Here is an 11239-nt window from a genome sequence, read left to right as displayed (position 1 = left end):
GCCGTATGCTGGTCATGTGCAAGAGGCCTAAGACTGATATAGATGATAGATACATATATATATAGAGAGAGAGAGAGAGAGAGAGAGAGAGAGAGAAAGAGAGAGATCCAGACAGATAGCTAGATACAGATGATATATAAATAGATAGGTATGTATAAATAAATAAATAAATATATATATCCCTAGCCCTATAAAAAGCTTTCCCCCTTTCTGCCCCAGGCTTCAATCCAAAATAATTACCACTTTCCCTTTTATTGTGGATCCTGATCTCAGCCCCTGCCCCTACCTGCTGTGTGCCCCCTGGCAGGATGACACCAGACTGTGGAAATTGCAGGAACACCCCCAGCCTTTTTAAAGGCTCAAGGCTCTTGCTGTAATCACTTTCTACTGCACTCTTCTCTCCGGGGCACCACTTTAGGTCTCCTTCTGGGGAAGCACAAATTACAGCAGGCACCACTTTAGGTCTCCTCACATCTCAATAGATGGCTCCATTCTATTTGTTGCACCATAAGTCCCAGCACTATTTGTAGCAGCAGAGCCTCCTCTTTACCTACCAGGGTTTTCTTCCTTCTTGGGCACCACAACTCTCAGCAGAATCCCCTGTTTTGTTGGGGGTACTTGAAGTCCCAGCAGAATTTCCTCTCCTGCTTAGGGCACTGCAGGCACAGTAAATTGATTTCTCCCTGGGTTAGCACAGGTTCTACAAGGTATCCTGTGGAGCACCACAAGTCTCAGCAAAACAGAATGTCCAAAGGTCTTAGAAGAATAACCAGTCCTGTCTGGGTACCAGAACCTGTCCATGGGCCAGCACAAGGTCTACTAGGGAGTTCTCTCCTACCAGGGGCACAACTTCTTGGCAGAATGACAAATACTTCTGGGACACTACAAGTCTCAGCATAATAACCTATCTTGATTAGGGTAGTATAACCTATCCTGCCTGGGGCATCCCATGTATCGGCAGAACAATCTGCCCTGTCCAAGGCAGTATAACTGTCAGTAGCATGTCCATTCCTGTCTGTAGAACTACAAGTCTCAGCAGAATTTCATGTCCTACCCGAAACATTATAACTCCCAGCAGCAAGACTACTCCTATCTGAAGTACTAAAACTCCTAAAAGAATGGACAGCTGCTGCTTTATAACAGACTGACCTCACTTGTCTGGAGCACCACAAGACCCAGCCAGCAGACCAGCACCCACAGGTACAGGAGCATAGGCACGTGTCTGCACCCTGCACCTTCCTGGATCCTCATCCCTGGAGAATTTCTATAGACTTGTAAAAGTTGTTTAAAGTTTTGTCACTTGGAAGAAGAACAAAGACTTTGTAGGAAAACTGTACTGGAGTGAATGGTAAATGGAGACAAATGCATAGAAACAGGACTCTGTGAGGACAGCCAGTCTGAATAGGTCCTGAGAGGGAGCTGGGCTACTGATAGGATTACTGGGCATTGTGTGCACTCAGGACAATGGGGCTTGTGGCACTTGGGGAGCCCACACTTTTGTCCCTATACACATGACATCTGACACTTGGCTACTCTGAATTGCTAAGCATCTGCCATGCATAACTAACCCAATAAGCAACAAGGAAGGGGGGGGGGGGGATGATTAACTGTATTTTGGAGGGAAATGTGAGGAATATAGAGAAATGATAGAGAGAGAGCAAAACTGGTTGAGAGGCATGAATGTGTATTCAGTGTAATGGGGGCATTAAAGCTATGGAGCTAATTAGAGTCTAATTAGAACATGTTAATTAATTCATGCTAAACCACCACAGAGCCCGCTGCCCATATTTAACAGGTGAATGTTCCCTATGGATCACATAAGAAGAATTTCCATGTAACAGCATCACAAGTAAAAATAAATAAATAAATAAATACATTATAAACAACTATAAATAAACAAATACATTATACAGTAAACAAATTATACAGTAAATATAAAAGTTTTTTTTTTCTGTTAGGTGACCATTAGATTTCCCAATGATGTTGTCATCAAGCTAACCATAGGCTCCTGAATGGCAAATGTGTCTTATAAAACAATAATGCCTTAGGCCTCTTGCACACGGCTGTTGTGTGCCCGTGGAAGCATCACGGACGTTGGCCGTGCATTGGGGACTGCAAATTGTGGTCCCCAATGCATAGAACGGACCCACAACGGCCGTGTGCAAGAGGCCTATGGGCTCGTTCACACGAACATGTAAAGCCTGTGCCTGTGCTCTGTACCGCAAATTGCGTGAGGCAGGCGCATAGGGATCGCAGACCCATTCCATTCACTTGAATGGGTCCACGATCCTTCCGTTCCGCAAAAAGATAGAGCAAGTTCTATCTTTTTGCGGTGCGGAAGCACGGAATGGAACCCCAGAAAGCATTCCGTAGTGTTCCGTTCCATTCTTCTGTTCTGCATCTCCGGATTTGCGGACCCATTGAAATGAACAAGGATAGTACTGTTCTATTAGGGACCAGCTGTTCCATTCCGCAAAATTTTATAAATACTAATCGAAAAAAAAGATTTTTAGCCCAAAATAAGTAAAATGCAATCTTAAAAAAAATTGCCCCCAAAGGTGTACTTTAACCACTTAAGGACCACAGGTTTATACCCCCCTAAAGACCAGGCCCTTTTTTACAAATCGGCACTACACTACTTTCACCGTTTATTGCTCGGTCATGCAACTTACCACCCAAATGAATTTTACCTCCTTTTCTTCTCACTAATAGAGCTTTCATTTGGTGGTATTTCATTGCTGCTGACATTTTTACTTTTTTTGTTATTAATCGAAATTTAACGATTTTTTTTGCAAAAAAATGACATTTTTCACTTTCAGTTGTAAAATTTTGCAAAAAAAACGAGATCCATATAGAAATTTTGCTCTAAATTTATAGTTCTACATGTCTTTGATAAAAAAAAAATGTTTGGGTAAAAAAAAAATGGTTTGGGTAAAAGTTATAGCGTTTACAAACTATGGTACAAAAATGTGAATTTCCGCTTTTTGAAGCAGCTCTGACTTTCTGAGCACCTGTCATGTTTCCTGAGGTTCTACAATGCCCAGACAGTACAAACACCCCACAAATGACCCCATTTCGGAAAGTACACACCCTAAGGTATTCGCTGATGGGCATAGTGAGTTCATAGAACTTTTTATTTTTTGTCACAAGTTAGCGGAAAATGATGATTTTTTTTTATTTTTATTTTTTTCCTACAAAGTCTCATATTCCACTAACTTGTGACAAAAAATAAAAACTTCTATGAACTCACTATGCCCATCACGAAATACCTTGGGGTCTCTTCTTTCCAAAATGGGGTCACTTGTGGGGTAGTTATACTGCCCTGGCATTCTAGGGGCCCAAATGTGTGGTAAGGAGTTTGAAATCAAATTCTGTAAAAAATGACCTGTGAAATCCGAAAGGTGCTCTTTGGAATATGGGCCCCTTTGCCCACCTAGGCTGCAAAAAAGTGTCACACATCTGGTATCTCTGTATTCAGGAGAAGTTGAGGAATGTGTTTTGGGGTGTCTTTTTACATATACCCATGCTGGGTGAGATAAATATCTTGGTCAAATGCCAACTTTGTATAAAAAAATGGGAAAAGTTGTCTTTTGCCAAGATATTTCTCTCACCCAGCATGGGTATATGTAAAATGACACCCCAAAACACATTCCCCACCTTCTCCTGAGTACGGGGATACCAGATGTGTGACACTTTTTTGCAGCCTAGGTGGGCAAAGGGGCCCATATTCCAAAGAGCACCTTTCGGATTTCACTCGTCATTTTTTACAGAATTTGATTTCAAACTCCTTACCACACATTTGGGCCCCTAGAATGCCAGGGCAGTATAACTACCCCACAAGTGACCCCATTTTGGAAAGAAGAGACCCCAAGGTATTCGCTGATGGGCATAGTGAGTTCATGGAAGTTTTTATTTTTTGTCACAAGTTAGTGGAATATGATACTTTGTATGAAAAAAAAAAAAAAAAAAAAATCTGCATTTTCCACTAACTTGTGACAAAAAATAAAAGATTCTAGGAACTTGCCATGCCCCTCACGGAATACCTTGGGGTGTCTTCTTTCCAAAATGGGGTCACTTGTGGGGTAGTTATACTGCCCTGGCATTTTCCAGGGGCCCTAATGTGTGGTAAGTAGGTAAATGACCTGTGAAATCCTAAAGGTGCTCTTTGGAATATGGGCCCCTTTGCCCACCTAGGCTGCAAAAAAGTGTCACACATGTGGTATCGCCGTATTCAGGAGAAGTTGGGGAATGTGTTTTGGGGTGTCATTTTACATATACCCTTGCTGGGTGAGAGAAATATCTTGGCAAAAGACAACTTTTCCCATTTTTTTATACAAAGTTGGCATTTGACCAAGATATTTCTCTCACCCAGCATGGGTATATGTAAAACGACACCCCAAAACACATTCCCCAACTTCTCCTGAGTACGGCGATACCAGATGTGTGACACTTTATTGCAGCCTAGATGCGCAAAGGTGCCCAAATTCCTTTTAGGAGGGCATTTTTAGACATTTGGATACCAGACTTCTTCTCACGCTTTGGGGCCCCTAGAATGCCAGGGCAGTATAAATACCCCACATGTGACCCCATTTTGGAAAGAAGACACCCCAAGGTATTCAATGAGGGGCATGGCGAGTTCATAGAAATTTTTTTTTTTTGGCACAAGTTAGCGGAAATTGATATTTTTAATTTTTTTCTCACAAAGTCTCCCGTTCCGCTAACTTGGGACAAAAATTTCAATCTTTCATGGACTCAATATGCCCCTCACGGAATACCTGGGGGTGTCTTCTTTCCGAAATGGGGTCACATGTGGGGTATTTATACTGCCCTGGCATTCTAGGGGCCCTAAAGCGTGAGAAGAAGTCTGGAATATAAATGTCTAAAAATTTTTACGCATTTGGTTTCCGTGAGGGGTATGGTGAGTTCATGTGAGATTTTATTTTTTGACACAAGTTAGTGGAATATGAGACTTTGTAAGAAAAAAAAATAATAATTCCGCTAACTTGGGCCAAAAAAATGTCTGAATGGAGCCTTACAGAGGGGTGATCAATGACAGGGGGGGTGATCAATGACAGGGGGGGTGATCAATGACAGGGGGGTGATCAGGGAGTCTATATGGGGTGATAACCACAGTCATTGATCACGCCCCTGTAAGGCTTCATTCAGACGTCCGTATGCGTTTTGCGGATCCGATCCATCTATCAGTGCATCCGTAAAAATCATGCGGACATCTGAATGGAGCTTTACAGGGGGGTAATCAATGACAGGGGGGTGATCAGGGAGTCTATATGGGGTGATCACCACAGTCATTGATCATGCCCCTGTAAGGCTTCATTCAGACGTCCGGATGCGTTTTGCGGATCCGATCCATCTATCAGTGGATCCGTAAAAATCATGCGGACGTCTGAATGGAGCTTTACAGGGGGGTAATCAATGACAGGAGGGTAATCAATGACAGGGGGGTGATCAGGGAGTCTATATGGGGTGATAACCACAGTCATTGATCACGCCCGTGTAAGGCTTCATTCAGACGTCCGTATGCGTTTTGCGGATCCGATCCATCTATCAGTGCATCCGTAAAAATCATGCGGACATCTGAATGGAGCTTGACAGGGGGGTGATCAGGGAGTCTATATGGGGTGATCACCACAGTCATTGATCATGCCCCTGTAAGGCTTCATTCAGACGTCCGGATGCGTTTTGCGGATCCGATCCATCTATCAGTGGATCCGTAAAAATCATGCGGACGTCTGAATGGAGCTTTACAGGGGGGTAATCAATGACAGGAGGGTAATCAATGACAGGGGGGTGATCAGGGAGTCTATATGGGGTGATCACCACAGTCATTGATCACGCCCCTGTAAGGCTTCATTCAGACGTCCGGATGCGTTTTGCGGATCCGATCCATCTATCAGTGCATCCGTAAAAATCATGCGGACATCTGAATGGAGCTTTACAGGGGGGTAATCAATGACAGGGGGGTGATCACCACAGTCATTGATCATGCCCCTGTAAGGCTTCATTCAGACGTCCGGATGCGTTTTGCGGATCCGATCCATCTATCAGTGCATCCGTAAAAATCATGTGGACATCTGAATGGAGCTTTACAGGGGGGTAATCAATGACAGGGGGGTGATCACCACAGTCATTGATCATGCCCCTGTAAGGCTTCATTCAGACGTCCGTATGCGTTTTGCGGATCCGATCCATCTATCAGTGCATCCGTAAAAATCATGCGGACATCTGAATGGAGCTTTACAGGGGGGTGATCAATGACAGGGGTGTGATCAATGACAGGGGTGTAATCAATGACAGGGGGGTGATCAGGGAGTCTATATGGGGTGATCACCACAATCATTAATCATGCCCCTGTAAGGCTTCATTCAGACGTCCGGATGCGTTTTGCGGATCCGATCCATCTATCAGTGGATCCGTAAAAATCATGCGGACGTCTGAATGGAGCTTTACAGGGGGGTGATCAATGACAGGGGGGTGATCAATGACAGGGGGGTGATCAGGGAGTCTATATGGGGTGATCAGGGATGATCAGGGGCTAATAAGGGGTTAATAAGTGACGGGGGGGGGGGTGTAGTGTACTGTAGTGGTGCTTGGTGCTACTTTACTGAGCTACCTGTGTCCTCTGGTGGTCGATCCAAACAAAGGGGACCACCAGAGGACCAGGTAGCAGGTATATTAGACGCTGTTATCAAAACAGCGTCTAATATACCTGTTAGGGGTTAAAAAAAACACATCTCCAGCCTGCCAGCGAACGATCGCCGCTGGCAGGCTGGAGATCAACTCTCTTACCTTCCGTTCCTGTGAGCGCGCGCGCCTGTGTGCGCGCGTTCACAGGAAATCTCGGCTCACGCGAGATGACGCCTATTGGCGTTAGCGTAGCCTGGGGGAGCCGCCGCAATGACGCCTTTCGGCGTTACAGTTGCGGGAAGTGGTTAAGGCCTCATGCACACGACCGTTGTTGTGTTCCGTGTCCGTTGTTCCGTTTTCTGTGATTTTCTGCGTCCGTTGAAAACTCGGATAATGCACCGTTTGTCATCCGCGTCCGTGATCCGTGTTTCCAGTCCGTCAAAAAAATATGACCTGTTCTATTTTTTTCACGGACAACGGTTCGCGGACCCTTTCAAGTCAATGGGTCCGTGAAAAAACACTTCCGCGCGTCCGCGTCCGTTTTTTTCCTATCATTTGCAAGGCAAACTTGACTTCGATTTTTTTTTCACTTTTCATGTCTGGTGATCCTCCAAAAATCAAGGAAGACACACGGAAAAACAAAAACGGAAACGGATCACAGAACAACAGTACAGCTTTTTGTGGACCGCAAAAACATACTGTCGTGTGCATGAGGCCTAAGTCAGTGTGGCGACTTGGTACTTTTTAGGTAGATGCACAGCACCTTGCTGAGATTGGGCATTACAACGCCTGAGTGGCACATCAATTTAGGCGCCAAGTTTCATGATTGTTCGGAAGCATATGCCCATATTTAGATGAACCTTGTATGTGTTTATACATGATTAAACGGATCTAGATTGACTTCATGATCTGCACGTGGTTTATTGCACACATGCACTGTACAGAGGGCAAACATGGATTGATATGGCATGAAATACAATTTTTACACATGTCTTTATATAATGTACTTACTCTCTGATATGGATGCACTAATCCTTTTATTTATGCAATGTTTATGGATTTTGGGTATATTGCAATCATGAATTGCATATTAATTTATTAATGAAGTCATGAAGTTGTACTCTCATACACATCTCATTGCTTGAAAAAGGCTGAAACATTGCGTTTGGGGTGAATAAAGCGGGTCCACCACCCTTTTACCATTATCTGGAGTGCTGCCTCATTCTTCTATTATTAGATAGATAGATAGATAGATAGATAGATAGATAGATAGGCAGACAGAGAGATAGAGAAACGGATAGGCAGGCGGGCAAGCAGACGGACAGATAATCAGACAGCCAGATATATGGTGCGGTATCTGGACATTTCCATAGCACCAGCTTTGATGAGCCAGTCCTGCCCTGTGATTGCTGTGGCTGCGGCTCTGTCTCTTTATGAACAGGCTGATGGGCACAGCACGCTCCAGTTCCAACTCTTTGAATGAAGTGAATCCAGATTCCCCTCATTGAAGCCCGAGCACAATCATTTCCAGAGATGATGTGTTGCTTTGTGCGGCAGCAGCTCCATTGTGTGGGGCGTCCAGTGACCTCCCATTGTCAGGATAACTAGGGGTCTTGTTTAGGGCAATTTGTTACCTAATGATGTTCTTCCTTGTCATAAACTGCTCTGCTCCTCCAGGCCTTTCATATGGGGCCCTGTGACTGATCAGCAGGCTCCTTGTTATGCTGATACAACAAGCCCATACACTGCAGCCTGAATAACACCTCACAAAGGGAATTTGTTCTCAAAGTCACATTTATTGCACTTCAAGGAGAAGATGGTGCACACTGGACTCGACAGCAGCAGTCACAAGAAAAGCAATTACATTGACTTAGGGAACCTGCTGCTCTTTGGCTGTGGTGGGACTACAAGTGCCAGAATGGTTTACAAGCCTCTTCAGGTGAGCTGATAACAGACGTGCGATGTGACTGGGCATGGGCTGGCACTAGTGATGTCACATTGCCCAGTGTAGTTATGTCATCCAATCTGTTTCAGGGTGGGGAACTTCTCAGTCCTGCCATCTCCTAGGGGCAGAATGAGGTGTAACTATGTTACTCTATGTAAGAACAGCCTCATGAAGGACAATTTTGTCTTGTAAAAACTCCCTAAAAAACTCACAATACTTTCTTCCTACAGTGGGGACCCCACCCATCATCAGTGGGCAACAAGTACCCCACATGGGTGACATGACCAGCACGGGGAACCATAGGTGTTCCACTCAATCATGTCACACCCAAGGGAATAACACGGCAACACAAAAATCAAAAAGGATTTTCCAGTTCTATGTAAATAAAGCTTAAAGGGGTTGTCCCACAAAAATAGTCTACAGTTTTCAAACCAGCACCTGGATCTGAACACTATGTAAATAAAGCTTAAAGGGGTTGTCCCACAAAAATAGTCTACAGTTTTCAAACCAGCACCTGGATCTGAACACTTCTGTAACTGTCTGTAATAAAAAATTTAGTATAGCCACTAAGTCATTCAATTAACTGTATCTGTATAGCGCCACCTGCTGTTCGTTCTTTTTCTTATTCCTCTGTCTTCCTTTCTGAGGTGGACGCACATGCTCAGTTCCATCTAGGGTTGCAGCTATTGATTATTTTAGTAATCAAGTATTCTATTGATTAATCCAGCGATTAATCGAGTACTATAATAAGAAAACAACTAATTAAAAGAATGTTTTCCTTTATAAAACTCATCAGCTCCCCCCATTGCTATCAGCTACCCCCAGTGCCATTAGATACCCCCAGTGCAATCGGTTCTCCCCAGTGCCATTAGTTCCCCCATGCCATCAATTCACTTTGCCGTCAGCCCCCCAGTGCTATAAGCTCCCCCCAGTGCCATCAACCTCCTCCCAGTGCCATCAGCTACTCCCCAGTGCCATCAGTTCCCCCCTGTGCCATTAGCTTCCCCCAGTGCCATCAGCCCCCCATGCCATCAGCTCCCCTAGTGCCATCAGTTACTCCCGCTCCTAGCTATCTGTCCCCAGCGCCAGTGAAATTAAAATACTTAACTTTCCTGTAGGGGCGCTGCGGACACTCCTCAGCTCTTCCAGCCTCTTCATCATGTGCTGCACTGTCCTCCTGACGTCACACAGCATCAAGTCATAGTGCATTTAAGCGCGCACTATGTCCTGACGTGTACGTCAGGAAAGTGCAGCCGGCGGGAGACCACGGAGCAGTGAGTAATAGCAAGCACTTCACTCACGCTCCATGGTCACATGGCACAAACGAATACTCGATGCAAAAAATTTGCATTGTGGATTTTTTTGTGTCGAGTTACTCGATTTAATCGAGTAATCGTTTCAGCCCTGGTTCCATCCTTTAACTGCCTCCTGAGCTGTGGTATGGAGAGAGCTGCAGCAGAAAAGACACTCCCCTGTGCTGTGATAGGGAGAGCATGAACACGCCCCCTTAGCTGCCACAGAAAAGACACTCCCCTGAGCTGTGATAGGGAGAGCATGGACATGCCCCCTTAGCTGCAGCAGAAAAGACACTCCCCTGAGCTGCAGCAGAAAAGACACTCCCCTGAGCTGCCCATTTGATATATATCTAGCAAATCAATGAATGGGGAGATCTCTGGATCCATGTGAGGTACAGGGCTGGTTCTAGTTTTGATAGAAAGATATTGTCATGTACTATATGATGTCTGGTTTTCATTTTTTATTATTTACATTAATCATAGGATAAGCCTATTAATCTATGTATAAAAAGGAGTTGTGCAACTTCTTAATGTATTTAGTGTTTTTATTCCTCGTTATTTCAGATTCTCTGCTTACTGCCAGTGAATGAAAGCATTCTTGTTTACAGGCAAATGCTTAAAAGGGTTGTCCAGAATTTTACAATTGATGGCCTATCGTCACTTCCTGATCGGTTGGAGACTTTCTGAATGCATTGTAAATTCTGAATGATGGCAGCTCAGCGACAAAGGATCACTGCAGGGCTGAGAGTGCAGGAAGGTGAGGAGAAGGCAGCCAGGCAGCCAAGACCACTCATGTGACTGTTTTCCCCTTTCCTTCCTTCTGTTGGGAATTACAACTCTCAGCATGCCATGATAGCTGCTGATGTTCAGTACCTGCTGAGAGTTGTGGTTTTCTTTACAGCAATGTTGCATTCCCTTCTTAACCCCTTAAGGACTCAGCCCTATTTCACCTTAAGGACTTGGCCATTTTTTGCAAATCTGACCAGTGTCACTTTAAGTGCTGATAACTTTAAAACGCTTTGACTTATCCAGGCCGTTCTGAGATTGTTTTTTCGTCACATATTGTACTTCATGACACTGCTAAAATTGGGTCAAAAAAGTTAATTTTTTGCATAAAAAAATACCATATTTACCAAAAAATTTGAAAAATTTGCAAATTTCAAAGTTTCAGTTTCTCTTCTTCTGTAATACATAGTAATACCCCCAAAAATTGTGATGACTTTACATTCCCCATATGTCTACTTCATGTTTGTAGCATTTTGGGAATGATATTTTATTTTTTGGGGATGTTACAAGGCTTAGAAGTTTAGAAGCAAATCTTGAAATTTTTCAGAAATTTACAAAAACACAATTT

Source organism: Bufo bufo, chromosome 1 (assembly GCF_905171765.1).
Source record: "Bufo bufo chromosome 1, aBufBuf1.1, whole genome shotgun sequence".
NCBI lineage: Eukaryota > Metazoa > Chordata > Amphibia > Anura > Bufonidae > Bufo > Bufo bufo.
Note: the sequence above shows the minus strand (reverse complement) of the source record.